Here is a 15,253-nt window from a genome sequence, read left to right as displayed (position 1 = left end):
AAGCGGAGTTTGTACTTCCTCAAACGCTGGAATAACTTCAATAAATGCTCAACATGTTCCTCTTCATCACTGGATTTAGCAATCATATCATCAAAATAAACTTCGATCTTTGTATGCATCATATCATGAAAAAGAGTAGTCATTTCTCTCTGGTAAGTCGCACCAGTATTCTTTAAACCGAAAGGCATCACTCTATAACAGAATGTTCCCTAGGGTGTAATGAATGTGGTCTTCTCCATATCCTCGGGTGCCATCTTGATCTAATTATATCTGGAAAATCCATCCATAAATGAAAAGACTTTGAATTTAGTTGTATTGTCTACCAACATATCAATGTGTCGCAGAGGAAAATCATCTTTCGGACTGGCTTTATTCAAATCTCTATAATCAACGCACATACGGACTTTTCCATCCTTCTTCGGAACAGGCCCAATATTGGCCACCCACTGCGGATACTCCGTAGTAACAAGGAAGGTGGCATCAATCTGCTTTTGCACTTCCTCTTTGATCTTCACTTCCATATCAGGATGAATTCTCCTCAATTTCTTCTTGACTGGCAGGCATTCTGGCTTCAATGACAATCTATGCTCGACAATCTCAGAATCCATACTAGGCATGTCTTGATAGGACCAAGCAAACACATCTAAATACTCTCGAAGAAGATCAACCAACCCCTGGGCACAGTTGAGACCCAATCTTGACTTCCTTCGCATCATCTTCGGAACCCAAGTTGACTAACTCAGTCTGCTCTTCGAACGGCTGAATGACTTTTTCCTCGTGCTCTAGAAGACGGGATAATTCATCAGATACTTCTTCATCGCTTCCTTCATCAGCCTCAAACACAGGGAATTCAAATTTTGGTGAAGGAGTAGGATCATTGTATTCAATGGGTTTAGAAACTAACCTGCATAATGATTTGATATTTTGATTTTAGAGAAGTGAATTGGTGACCAAATATTATGCAGATGGACAAATTATATTTATTGATTTATGTTTTTTTGTGATTACCAGTTTTGGAATTCATAGATGTGGATGAATAGATTTATATTTTATCGATGATCAAATTTGAAATGCCTAACAATGTTCACTTCTCCCTTAGGCATAGAAGAAGGATTTTCAAAAACAAATAAAAGCAATTACTTAGATCGATGCATAATAATGAGAACATCAACATCAGTCCAATTGTTGCAAGCTTTTCCATGCGTCACAAAATTGGTGAAGTCTTCAACTTCATCACCCTAGATTACGACAACTAAGTGTTGTTCATTACCATGAATGAACCCTCCGCTACAGAAACTGGGTTGCACATCTTCAGCTCTAACCACAGATGAACCTCGTTGGAATCCCAAACCAGCTCTGCTCTTGTTGCTGGCGACCTCTACTGTAGCGGGAAATTCATGATCATCAAGCTATTGACAAGCTAGAGATCAAATAACAAGAGTCGCCACCGCGCTTTTATTATTTCCAAGGGAAAAGGGAAAAAGTACGAACAAAACCCAAAAGTAAGAAGTTTTCAAATCAAAACTAATAAAAAGTCAGAGATCACAGGTAAGGGGGTTGGTTACACAGAGGGAAGGTGTTAGCACCCAAAGTGTCCTAGGTACTCCTAGGGAGCCCTTTTTGTGTGCATATTGATAACGCGAAAATACATCAGATATTTGCCTTGATTTACACTCAAAGATCATACCACTTTAATTAATATTCCGATTATTCCGCAAGTATTCGAGTTGTTTTTATAGGTATTTAAATCTCCAAGCATTAATGAGAAAAATGTAGAAAAGGAAGAAAAAGAAGAAGAAACAGATGAGAAAGCACAGAAAAAAGCAGAAAACCAGAATGCAGAAATTGTTGATGTGACGACCGTCACAAGCTTCATGACGACCGTCACGACCCAGCCTGTGACGACCGTCACAGGCCCATGACGAGCGTCACACGGCCAGATTTTACGCTTTGAAACAGTCAGTCAGAGGCACCCAAACGTGCCTAAATTCTCTCCAACAGCATGACTCCCCCGTGGATTCCTCATTTAACTAGTCTTCCTTAATTTTCTCAATCGCCAAGACCTACCAAAGCAATATATAAAGGACATAAGTTGGAAAAAATCAGATCGTCTACACTTACGCTCTGCAATTGATTTTTTACAGCATTCTAGCTTCTTAGTTATTTTCTTTTCAGCAACTTTGTTTCCGTTGCCTTAGTTCATTTACCATTCTTTTTAGAATTCTCGTTTTCCCTTTTCCTTCGTTTTCTAGTTAGCCATAGTAGTAGTTTGCTACACTGGGGAACTACTACACTTTATTTAATTTAGTAAGCAATTGTATTGAAGAAGCAGAATCCTACCGACTTGTGGAGGACTGCTCAAGTACTCCAAGATTCGCCGTACTTTGTTACTTCAATTGCCAGGTTTTTATTAAATCATTATTATTATTGCCCAGTTATTATTATAATTATGTTTGCCGCAATGTTAATCTATTCATGCTCTGTGTTTGCTTTATTTAACATGTCCGGCTAAATTACCGGTATCGGTATGTAGCAATTTAATTAGATGGGATTTAATAATAATCGGTGAAAACTCTTTTTCTCAAACAATCTTTTATGCTGAGGTTTTTAATTTAAATTTAATTAACTTTATCCCAAAAGCGTGAGAAGCTATTTAATACGATTTTGCCACGAGAGTGGGAAATTAACTAAGGTGAGAACCAACAATCGCGAGAGCGTGAGGCTCGAGCTAGATAGTAAAAATTAGGCATTGAGTTTAAAAACAGCGAGAGTACTTTAAAAGCAAGTAGAACTTAGTTATTTTCAAAAAGTAATTTTAACTTCAAATGGGACAGCGAGAGCGTACATTCTGACTTAAAGCTATAGGCCGAATCAACAATCACGAGAGTGTGAGATAGAGATTTTTAAATAAATATTTTCTACTGAGAGATATTTGGCATTTAAACTATTCACCGGTGACTTATCGAATCCCTGACAATTAATGTGTTGCATACTGATTCCTTCCATCAATTCTTTCTTAAAACTAAATTTCTCTTAGATTTAATATTCTGCACCCGAACTTCTATTAATCATTCCCTTAGCTAAACATAGTGACGTTAGTAACACTAGTTTGACCATAGGTCCCTGTGGGATCGATATCTTTTAAAACTAAAATGACTGGACTGTGCACTTGCAGTCAAGTACCCGATAGACTATATTTTATATATAGCCAGATCAAGCATCAAGTTTTTGGAGCCGTTGTCGGGGACCTGTTTTAGTCGAATAGTGCGATTCTTTCGTTGCACGGTATAGACTAAGGTAAAAAGAAAAACTAATTTACTCTCCCTTATTTCCCCAATTGTATGCCAAGTACTCGCTCACAAGGCGATAACTTAGCACCACCAATCCCAGAATTAGAGCGTTTCTTATATGTAAGATGCCGAATACAAGAATATCAACAAAAGTACGATATTCCCGATATCTTCTCTCCTACTAAACCAAAAGAAAAACCAACCATGGCTGAAGAAGGACCACTAAATCGTCCTCTTAAATTCTACGCTACGCCATCCCAACAAGAACCTCACAACAGAATTGCTTCCCCTGCCATCAATCGAAACGATTTCGAGCTGAAACCCTTACTATTATCAGTCGTCCAACAACATCAATTTGCTGGAAATCCTACGAACGATCCTAATGAACACCTGACCAAGTTTGTGCAGTACGTAGACACTGTAAAGGCAAATGGTGTATCTCAAGATGCGATAAGACTGCGCCTTTTTCCTTTCTCACTAAGAGACAGAGCTTGGGCTTGGTTGCAATCCTTGCCCTCCAACTCAGTTACAACATGGGAAGAATTGAAGAACGTTTTCTTATCACGATATTTTCCGCTGAGCAAAACTGTTATGCTGAGAGCTCAAATCAACGGATTTCGATAAAAAGATGTAGAATCTCTCTACGAAGCATGGGAGAGATACAAGGACATGACGAGGATATGCCCATATCACGGTCTCAAAGACTGGGTGATCATTCACACATTTTACAATGGGCTTCTGTATAACACAAGACTGACAGTAGACGCTGCCGCGGGCGGTGCACTTACGGACAAGCCATACAACGAAGCCTATCAACTCATTGAAAACATGGCCCAAAACCATTGCCAATGGGGAGGTGAAAGAACTCCAGTAGAAAAGTCCCAAATAAAGGGTGAAATGTACGAAATCAGTAGCCTTGACCATGTTCATGCAAAGGTAGATGCCCTTGTTCAAAAATTAGACAACTTGACCATACCACCCGCAAACATCGTGGCTGCTGTAACTCCAAACTGTGAGTTATGTGGAAACCCTGGACACACTGCACAAGAATCTCAAATATTAGCAGGAGTCCCAACCGATCAAGTGAATTACACACAAGGAAATCCATATTCGAATACCTACAACCCAGGTTGGAAAAACCATGCTAATTTCTCGTATAAGAATAACAACGCCCTGTACGCACCTGGCCAAGCACCAGCTGTTCCGCCTGGATATCAAAAGCCAGTTAATAATGCTCCTAACATGCCTAGGAAGTCAAATCTCGAATTAATGATGGAAAGCTTCATAGCTACCCAAGCTCAGACAAACAAAGACTTCTTGAACCAAAACATACATACTAGCGAGCAACTCAAACAACTAACGAGCAAAGTAGACGCCTTAGCCACCCACAATAAAATGCTTGAAACACAGATTTCACAAGTGGCTCAACATCAAGCATCTACAGCCACTCCAGCTGGAACATTTCCTGGACAGCCGCAACCTAATCCAAAAGGACATACAAATGTCGTTATACTGAGGAGTGGAAAAGAAATAGACGGACCCGTAGATCCAAGACTCCAAAACCCTGCCATGTACCAAAAACCAGACAAAACCTCAACTGAGCAGGTGAATGAACCAAAGGAAATAGAAGATAATACCCGAGAGGCCGAAGAGAAAGAAAAACCTTATGTGCCTCCACCTCCTTATAAACCACCCATTCCGTATCCTTAAAGACTCATAAGTTCTAAAACTGCGAGTCAATTTAGGAAATTTGTTGAACTTCAGAAGCAACTAAACATTACAATACCCTTTACAGAAGTCATCACACAAATGCCCTCATATGCCAAATTTCTTAAGGAAATCCTATCCAATAAGAAAAAAATCGAGGATAACGAAACAGTTACACTTATTGCCGAGTGTAGCGCAATAATCCAGAATAACATGCCTCCCAAACTAAAAGACCCAGGTAGTTTTTCCATACCCTGTGTCATTGGAAAATTCGTCATAGGCAAAGCTCTATGCGATCTAGGAGCCAACATTAGTGTAATGCCCTTAACCATCTGTAAAAGGCTTGGTATGGGAGAATTAAGACCAACCAAGATGTTTGTTCAATTAGCTGACCGCTTAATCAAATATCATGTCGGTATACTAGAGAATGTCCCCGTGCATGTAGGACAATTTTACATTCCTACAAACTTCATAATCATGGACATCAAAGAAGATGCCAGTACACCTATTATATTAGGAAGGCCATTCTTGGCTACCGCCGGAGCTATAATAGACGTAAAGAGAGGTAAGCTGACATTCGAAGCTGGAGAGGAAAAGGTTGAATTCATCTTAAACAAATTCTTACAAGCGCCAACTATAGACGATACCTGTTATCTACTTGATGTCATAGACGAGTGCGTAAGAGAGATGGAGATGCAAGAAACCACATACTCCGATATAATGAAAATCCAAATCCCTCCAATCTTTGAAGACGATAATTGGCATGAACCATACCAAAATGAAAGTCTAAGCAAATGCTTAGCATTTACGCCCAACCACATGCCATGCCTAAAAAAACCTGACTTGGAATTAAAAGCACTACCAAAGAACCTAAGATACGAATTCCTAGATACTGAACTGAAACGACCAGTAATAGTCAACGCTGACTTGGGACAGATGGAAACTGAAAATTTACTAGATGTCTTAAGAAAATATCCAACTGCATTAGGATATAACATCGCTGATCTAAAAGGAATAAGTCCTTCTATCTGTATGCATCACATTATGCTGGAGGAAGATTGTAAAACCTCTAGAGAACACCAGAGAAGGATCAACCCAATCCTAAGTACGGTAGTCAAGGATGAAGTAAAGAAACTACTAGATGCTAAAATCATATACCCGACCTCCGATAGTCAATGGGTTAGCCCCATTCATGTAGTACCCAAGAAAAGGGGTGTTACAGTTGTTAAGAACGAGAAGGGCAAGTCCATAGCACAAAGAGTTGTGACCAGAAGTAGAATGTGCATCGACTATAGAAAACTAAACAAAGCCACTCGAAAAGATCATTTTCCTCTCCCCTTCATTGACCAAATGCTTGAACGATTGGCTAAGCATTCTCACTTCTGCTATCTAGACGGTTATTCAGAATTCTTTCAAATTCCGATCCATCCTAACGACCAAGAAAAGACTACTTTCACATGCCCTTATGGTACATTCGCCTACCGACGAATGCCATTTGGATTATGCAACGCTCCCGCAACGTTTCAAAGATGCATGATGGGGATCTTCGCCGATTTTATAGATGACATCATGGAAGTCTTTATGGACGACTTTTCTGTTTGTGGGAAGAGTTTCGAAGGATGTCTATCAAACCTTGAAATGATACTTGAAAGATGCGTAAAAGTAAACCTCGTTTTAAACTGGGAGAAATGCCATTTCATGGTCCAACAAGGAATCGTGTTAGGTCACGTAGTATCTGATAGAGGAATTGAAGTAGACAAAGCTAAGATCAAAATCATAGAGAACCTTCAACCTCCGAAAACCGTACGAGAAATATGAAGCTTTTTAGGACACGCCGGTTTCTACCGACGTTTCATTAAAGATTTCTCGAAAATTACCAAGCCACTTACGGGTTTATTATTGAAAGACACTGAGTTTATATTTGATGAAAAATGTTTAACATCGTTCAACCAATTGAAAACATCTTTAATCACCGCACCCATAATGCAACCACCTGACTGGAGATTACCTTTCGAAATCAATGGTGATGCGAGTGATTACGCAGTAGGCGCAGTACTAGAACAAAGAAAGGATAAGAAGCTTCATGCTATTTACTATGCAAGTAGAACACTAGATCCAGCCCAAATGAACTACGCCACCACCGAAAAAGAACTTTTAGTCGTCGTGTTCGCTTTGGACAAATTATATTCCTACCTGGTAGGGGCGAAAATTATCATCTATACCGACCACGCCGCTATTAGATATCTTTTAAGTAAGAAGGATGCCAAACCAAGACTTTTAAGATGGATCCTGCTCCTACAAGAATTTGACTTAGAGATAAAAGATAAGAAAGGTACTGAAAACGTAGTAGCAGACCACTTATCACGAATCGAAGGGAATAAACCTGAACAAATTCTAATTAATGATGATTTCCCTTACGAACGAATCATAGCCCAAATGGAAAGCAACATGTCTGAACTAACGTTAAACGATACAGAAATAGAAGAATCCGTGGAAGAAATACATGTGAATGCAACTTGTCCATGGTATGCTGATTTTGTCAACTACCTAGCTGTCGGAGTACTTCAACCGGACCTATCTTACCAACAAAAGAATAAATTCTTCCATGACCTAAAACAATACTATTGGGATGAACCTCTACTCTTCAAAAGAGGTACCGACGGTATTTTCCGTCGATGTGTTCCTGAGGATGAAATAGATGATATAATCTCTCATTGCAATTTCGCTCCCTATGGAGGGCATGCAAGTACCTCAAAGACCTGTACTAAGATCCTACAATCGGGCCTCTTTTGGCCCACTCTATGGAAGGATGTCTCTAATGCGGTTATAAAATGCGACAGGTGCCAACGCACTGGCAACATCTCAAGACGCGATGAAATGCCACTAACAGGAATCTTAGAAGTAGAAGTCTTCGATGTATGGGGGATTGACTTCATGGGACCATTCCCAGCTTCTTTTGGTAATAAGTACATACTCTTTGCTGTCGACTATGTTTCAAAATGGATCGAGTTTGTAGCCTCTCCGAAAAACGACACACGAGTAGTGATTAAGTTGTTCAAGAACATCATCTTTCCTAGATTCGGTGTGCCAAAACTAGTAGTTAGTGACGGTGGCTCCCACTTCATATCAAATATCTTTGGAAAACTTCTTCTAAAGTATGGAGTTTGACACCGTGTAGCAACAGCTTACCACCCACAAACTAGCGGGCAAGTCGAAGTCTCGAATCGAGAAATCAAACAAATTCTAGAAAAGACTATAGGAATATCCAGAAAAGACTGGTCATCTAAACTAAACGAAGCTCTATGGGCCTATAGGACGGCTTACAAAACCCCAATATGAACCACACCTTTTAAACTAGTCTATGGTAAATCATGTCATCTCCCTGTGGAATTAGAACATAAAGCATATTGGGCAATTAAGACCCTAAATATAAATTATACTTCTGCAGGCGAGAAACGAATTATGGACATTCACGAATTGGAAGAACTGAGACTGGACGTCTATGAGAATGCCAGGATATACAAAGAGCGAACCAAACGATGGCACGACAAACGTATATCTAGGAAGGAGTTTAATGTCAGCAACATAGTGCTACTATTCAATTCAAGACTTAAACTTTTTCCAGGAAAACTTAAATCTAGGTGGTCAGGCCCTTTCGAAATCACCAAAGTCCTCAAAAGCGGTGCGATATAAATCAAAGGTCGGAATAGTGAACCTTTTATAGTAAATGGGAAGCGATTAAAACATTATCATAATATTGAAAATAGAGACTATTCAAACAGTCTCTGACACATAGAGTTGCCTACTCAACCCCAAACCTAGTACACCGCGACGCTACTGTCGAACTTACGACATTAAACAAAGTGCTTAGTGAGAGAGAACCCGCCTTTTCTTTTATTAGCTATCTTTGTTACAAAGTAATTCACTTTTTTGATTTTCTTCTTTATTTCTTGCTCCCCTCTTCTTGATTCTATGCAGTCATTCTTGTTGCTTCTAGTTACTAACTTAGAAATATTGGATACTGATAAACAGGAAAATTACTAACTAGTTAGTTACTTACTTTCATCATGCAAGAAGTAGATACAGTTTTCAGAGGCAGAGTTCAGAGAAGGCGGTATGCTTTTCTAGCTCTGAAGGATATGGCATTATCAATTTATTATGATGGACCTACCATGGATAAGTTAGGTATCCGAGATAGCATCCTATTTATGTTTAACCAGCTAGGGTAGGAGAATGCAGCTATTAAGAGAGGGTTTGTCACCTACCGTGAACTAACCTTAGAATTCCTTAGCTCCCTAGTTTACAACCCCGACCATGGTTACGGACTTAACAAAGGGTTGATATCCTTTAGGCTATTTAGCATGTACTTCACCTATAACCGTAGAGACCTTGCTGACCTCCTAGGATTTCCTAGTGGCCCTTTCATTTTTACTACCCGCCAGGAGGACATAATCGATGACATCCACCTAGATGACTTTTGGGGTAGCTTAACTGGAGAATCCAACCCTAACCCGAATGAGATGCACTCATAAATGATCCATAACCCTGCTATCCGCTACTTCCATAAAATACTAGCCCACACCTTGTTTGGTAAGGAAGAGAACAACATCATAGTGTCCCGCGACGAACTTTTCATCTTGCTATGTGTCAATCAAGGTCGACATGTCAATATCGTGACATTCATGATGGAGAGATTCGTTCACCTTGTTAAGAACAATCGTACCCCAATAATAATAGGTGGCCTAGTAACCATGATAGCAGACACCATCGGACTTAGACGCCCACTTTACGAGCATGTACCATTTGGAAACATCCGACCCATGGATATCGAATTTTGCTTTAAACGTATAATCATAGGAAACCTTGGGCCGGATACTTTTGATTATATAATCAATAACGAGTGGTCGGACTATTTACCTTGCCTAACCATGAGAGAACGAGTGTTCACAACCGTAATAACTGGCTTTATGACTTAGATGAACACCCAATTGATCCACCATCACCTCCCGAGACACCGCCTAAATATGAGTATATCAATGACCCTATCCATGTTGAAGAATCTGACCCTGAAACACCTCCTAACTACTATAATGTTGATGAACCGGTTCCTCCATCATATGCTGATAATCTTGCCATGCTTCTTACCCGTCTGAATGATTTCCAAGCTGACATCACAACTGTGAAAGAAGAGATAAAGATCATACGCTTTGATGTCTTAGGCTTGATGGATATAGCCGTCGAGCAGTTTCACCACCTGAACCAGGCTGTAGCTACATTGGGGCAGAACCGTGGCTAGTACTACTGACCACTGATTTCTCCTACTCGCACTAAGAAATGAGGACACTGCTATGTTTTGTGTGGAGAAGGAGCACATTTATTTATTGCTTTGTTTATTTCTCTTTTATCGTTATTATATTACATTTAATCTATTAATTTAATAACATTTATATTAATTTATTTATGTTTCTTTCTTTCTTTATTTATTTATGCTTCTATATTTATTTATTTATTTTTGCTTTTAAAAATTCAATTGCTATGTGAGATTTAATGCAGTCCCTACGAGTATATAGGCTGTCTTACAGAGGTTTTGTTAGGAAAACTGAGAAAGATCTAACAAGATTGATATCGCCCCGACACCTTAGATCCCTCACTTCTACGAGATTAGTTTGAATAACCATTATACCGATACCTTAAGTCTCCATTCGAGATTAACCCCTAGTAGTTTATACTAGCAGTCAGCACCGTCTCAAGCACAACCCACGTGAAGAGCCGATGAGTATAAGTGTTTGATGCCTACAAATTAAGAAATTCCTTCATACTGTTGCTATCAAGAAATTGATAAACAAACCATACAAAAGGTTGCAAAGATATACAAAAAGAAGGAACAGAAACCCCAACTGGTTGGTCAAGAGGTACCTGGTACTAGACTCGGTAGGGAGAATTACGGTTCGATCCCCCACAACCTTCAAAAAGGGGATATAAAAAGGGGTACCGCACTAGTGTACCAGACCCCCATGCTAAGAAAAGGATCAAAGTCACTATCCGGCTACTTCACTAAGTGCGTGCGGAGGCAAAGGGCTTAATGTGATTGCACTAGAATGAAACCGGGTGAAATAGGAACAAAGACACTAGGCTGAGCTATAATAGAATGATTTGAACTGGCTTGTGCAAAGGAGAGATCTACGCTAATGCTTAATGCTTGTTCGTCACTGTATCTTTAGTGTTTTACGTGAATATCGACCATCTTAACAATCCTCCTGACAACCACGTACGAATAGGTAATGTATTCGCGTTTAACTTTGTTTTCAAATTATATTTGCTTGAGGACAAGCAAAGATTCAAGTTTAGGGGAGTTTGATAACGCGAAAATACATCAGATATTTGTCTTGATTTACACTCAAAGATCATACACTTTAATTAATATTTTGATTATTCCGCAAGTATTCGAGTTGTTTTTGCAGGTATTTAAATCTCCAAGCATTAATGAGCAAAATATAGAAAAGAAAGAAAAAGAAGAAGAAACAGATGAGAAAGCACAGAAAAAAGTAGAAAACCAGAATGCAGAAATTGTTGATGTGACGACCGTCACAAGCTTCATGACGACCGTCACGACCCAGCTTATGACGACCTTCATAGGCCCATGACGAGCGTCACACGGCCAGATTTTACGCTTAGAAACAGTCAGTCAGAGGCACCCAAACGTGCCTAAATTCTCTCCAACAACATGACTCCCCCGTGGATTCCTCATTCAACCAGTCTTCCTTAATTTTCTCAACCGCCAAGACCTACTAAAGCAATATATAAAGGACGTAAGTTGGAAAAAATTGGATCGTCTACACTTACACTCTACAATTGATTTTTTACAGCATTCTAGCTTTTTAGTTATTTTCTTTTTAGAATTCCCGTTTTTTACAGCATTCTAGCTTTTTAGTTATTTTCTTCGTTGCCTTAGTTCATTTACCATTCTTTTTAGAATTCCCGTTTTTCCTTTTACTTCCCATTTTCCAGTTAGCCATAGTAGTAATTTCCTACACTGGGGAACTACTACACTTTATTTAATTTAGTAAGCAATTGTATTGAAGAAGCAGAATCCTACCGACTTCTGGAGTCCTGCTCAAGTACTCCAAGATTCGCCGTACTCTGTTACTTCAATTGCCAGGTTTTTATTAAATCATTATTATTATTGCCAAGTTATTATTATAATTATGTTTGCCACAATGTTAATCTGTTCATGGTTTGTGTTTGCTTTATTTAACATGTAGCAATTTAATTAGATGAGATTTAATAATAATCAGTGAAAACTCTTTTTCTCAAACAATCTTTTAGGCTGAGGTTTTTAATTTAAATTTAATTAACTTTATCACAAAAGCGTGAGAAGCTATTTAATATGATTTTGCCATGAGAGTGGGAAATTAACTAAGGTGAGAACGAACAATCGCGAGAGCGTGAGGCTCGAGCTGGATAGTAAAAATTAGGCATTGAGTTTAAAAACAGCGAGAGCACTTTAAAAGCAATTAGAACTTATTTATTTTCAAAAAGTAATTTTAACTTCAAATGGGACAGCGAGAGCGTACATTCTGACTTAAAGCTATAGGCCGAATCAACAATCACGAGAGTGTGAGATAGAGCTTTTTAAATAAATATTTTCTACTGAGAGATATTTGGAATTTAAACTATTCACCGGTGACTTATCGAATCCCTGACAATTAATGCGTTGCATACTGATTCCTTCCATCAATTCTTTCTTAAAACTAAATTTCTCTTAGATTTAATATTCTGCACCCGAACTTCTATTAATCATTCCCTTAGCTAAACATAGTGACGTTAGTAACACTAGTTTGACCATAGGTCCCTGTGGGATCGATATCTTTTAAAACTAAAACGACTGGACTGTGCACTTGCAGTCAAGTACCTGATAGACTATATTTTATATATAGCCAGATCAAGCCTCACATATGTACTTGATATAAAGTGATGTTTACAAACAAATAGAGTGGAGGGATGAGGAAAGAATTCATTAATTATATTTTTGTGTGTGACAAGACCTTCAGTCTTGTGCCTACGTACCAACATAAAAATGAGGGATCAAAACCTCGTAGTTCGTAATACCAATTTCAAAGTGGATGCATTGCTTTTAATAAAAATTAAGTTTGAAAGGCACAAAGGCCTAAAATGGTTTGAATGAGTTAGTTCTTTTTTTGGTTTTTTGAAAGTTTAAGTCAAGTATGGTTAAGTTTATTTACAAGGTTGATTTAAGAAAAGAAGTTTGAAAATGCAATGGCGTAAGGCCAAAGTTTCTATCTTTTTTGCAAAAGTGGTCAAAGTTTAGAACAAAAGTGGTTCACACAAAGAAGATTTTGAAAAATGGAGGGAGAGATTTTGAAATTAAAGAAATGGGGAGAATATGAAGAGACTATCCTATGTACAAAATTAAAAGATTAGAGTTGAAAAGATCTGACCAAATGGGTAGCAATCCAATAGACAAAAATGTCAATAGAAACCCAGAATTCCCTTGAACTTTTAGAATCAAGCAACACACAAATGCACAATTATATTATCTTGAAGAGCAAGGCATCAAATAAAGATGGCCACATCCAAGCTTATCCCTTCCTTGATCTTCTCCAAAATAGCCCATGTAACAGAGGAATTCCACAAACCGCAGATTCAAAATAACACCTTCACAATGATCATGTTGTAGATGAACTTAGAGAGGTCTTCAAAGATATATCAGATGAATTTCAAATTGCAAGCACTTGATTTTTCAACAAGTTGGCATTGGCCAAGTTCTTTAGCCTAGGTAGGTTGCCTAGATTCTAAGTCCATTTGTCCAAGATCAAGCTAACAGTCCACTCAAAAGTTTTTTAGGGTTTTTGTTGTTATTATGTACATTTAATGGTCAAAGACCACACAAACAAGCAAAGTATACACAAACAAAATATATCACACAATATGTTCCAAATGGACAAAGTGAAAATTGCATTAACATAACCAAATAGAATGATATGAATAATGGCAAATGAAATAGAGTGCTAAAAGTAAATTGCATTAAAGTAAAAGCTTGAAATTAAAAGTTAGTAGTTAATTGGTTAGAAGTTAGTATTGTTTTGCTTTTGCTTTTCATTTCAAGAAATTCTTTGGACAACACTCAACCCATTTATGTCACAAATTTAGCGCTATGTTAAGCAATCGTAATTGGACTTATGTAGAAGTCACATTATTTGAGGTCGGGCAATAGAATTTTGGTGTTAATGCATGTTAGAGACATAGTATAATAGACTATGCTCATGAAATATACCACACACAAAAAGAATATGAAAAAGGTGTGACCTAATCTCATCCATACTCATGTCAACTAGCATTAGGACTTTGAGATGTCATAGGCCAAATGGAATGAATGAATGAATGAATGAATGAAGAAAGGGAATAAGATGAAGTGGGAGGGGAATGGATCAAAACACAAATTGGTCAAAGGAGGACTTTTACCAAATTAATATCATCCATTCATTTTGGGAGATGGAATGTATATTCCATCAATCCCCTAAATCCAATGATATTAATTTGACAAAGTCAAATCAACCTTGACCAAGGCACAACAACAAGAGTCAAACATAAACAAGTCATCACAATTGGTCAACAAATTTATTTGGCAATTATTCAAATTAAAATACTAAAATAGTGCATTTAAATTAAATATGGTTTGTCCAACTCCTAAAATCTCATAAAAACACCAAAGAAATGGCCATGAGATTTATCATAGGTCAAACAATGTCAAAGGACCTTGGAGAAAAAATTTCATAATTTTTGGACATTTAAAAATATTTTTAAACAATTAAAAACAAATTCAAAATCAATTAATTCATGAAAAATATTAATAATGATTCAAAAAATAATTTTAATTTAGAATATGAAAGAGAAAAATATTTGAATTTTTTTGGTGAAAGTCTCATATTTTTGGATCAATATTGAATTTAATATGAATTATTGAAAATAATGCAGTTAAAATAAAAATTAAAATATCAGAAAAAACGTGGACCACTTAATCTCCCTCATTAATTGAGGTGGCAGATCAAGTGGATCAAAACACGTGTTGCACCGTGCACTCAAGTCAGCGTGCAACAGGCATGGTATTCAAAAGGAACGCACGAGATTAAAACAAATTACATGGATCATGTGGCTGTGAGAGACATGCCAGCGCATGGCCGGAGCTGTAGCTCCGGTCTTCTTCTCCGGTGGACCTCACCGGACTGGTCCACCAT

At 38.0% G+C, this 15,253-nt stretch overlaps 1 non-coding gene across 1 annotated transcript; it reads right to left on the bottom strand.

The window, feature by feature from the left end:
• Positions 1-3,881: 3,881 nt before the first annotated feature.
• Positions 3,882-3,988, bottom strand: LOC127133147 (small nucleolar RNA R71). Its single transcript, XR_007807140.1, has one exon. It is a non-coding gene; the product is annotated as a small nucleolar RNA R71 (small nucleolar RNA).
• Between the last annotated feature and the right edge of the window lie 11,265 nt (positions 3,989-15,253).

The sequence above is a fragment of the Lathyrus oleraceus genome, chromosome 3 (genome assembly GCF_024323335.1).
Source record: "Lathyrus oleraceus cultivar Zhongwan6 chromosome 3, CAAS_Psat_ZW6_1.0, whole genome shotgun sequence".
Lineage (NCBI taxonomy): Eukaryota > Viridiplantae > Streptophyta > Magnoliopsida > Fabales > Fabaceae > Lathyrus > Lathyrus oleraceus.
The sequence above is the reverse complement of the archived record's forward strand: the minus strand, read 5'-3'. Positions and strand labels throughout refer to the sequence as shown.